A 633-nucleotide genomic window follows, 5' to 3' on the forward strand; every position below is an offset into this window, starting at 1 on the left:
ATAACTTATAGGAATAGGATAAGTATTAGAGAAGCTACAGCACACTAGTTATCTATTAAATTAGAGGATTACTCTACGCGCTAAAGAGTTAGAAGTTTACACCTTCTGCAATTCTAAGTTTACCTCTAGACTTGCAATAACTAACTCTTAAAACCCCTCTAAATCCTTTACCTTTACCTTCTATTACTCTTATTTCTATAAATATATTCTATTTTAATATAAAAAGAAAAGAAAATAAATTCTTTACAACTAGTTTATATAAGATAAACTAACTAATTATAGACAAGAAACTAGAGGACAACCCTAAGAATACTGCGCTTGTTAACGCACAACTTCTAGCTTGTTATAACGTACTCCACAAGCGAGCTGGCCACCCAAGCGAGCTGGCCACTTTTGCCAAGACCACACCAAACTTCACTCTCCCTGTAATGCCTCAACGCAACAACGTAAAAAAGCCTTCAAATGAAACACATATACAGCTTGCCCTCCAGGCTATCCAGCAAGACGCGACACTAAGCGTGCGACGCGCTGCAGCAATATACCAGGTCTCTCAAAGCACCCTAGGCACGCGCCTTACTGGAACCTCTTCACGACGCGATTGCAAGCCCAACATGATAAGGATGACTAGTACTG

Source organism: Didymella exigua, assembly GCF_010094145.1.
Source record: "Didymella exigua CBS 183.55 unplaced genomic scaffold M421scaffold_55, whole genome shotgun sequence".
NCBI lineage: Eukaryota > Fungi > Ascomycota > Dothideomycetes > Pleosporales > Didymellaceae > Didymella > Didymella exigua.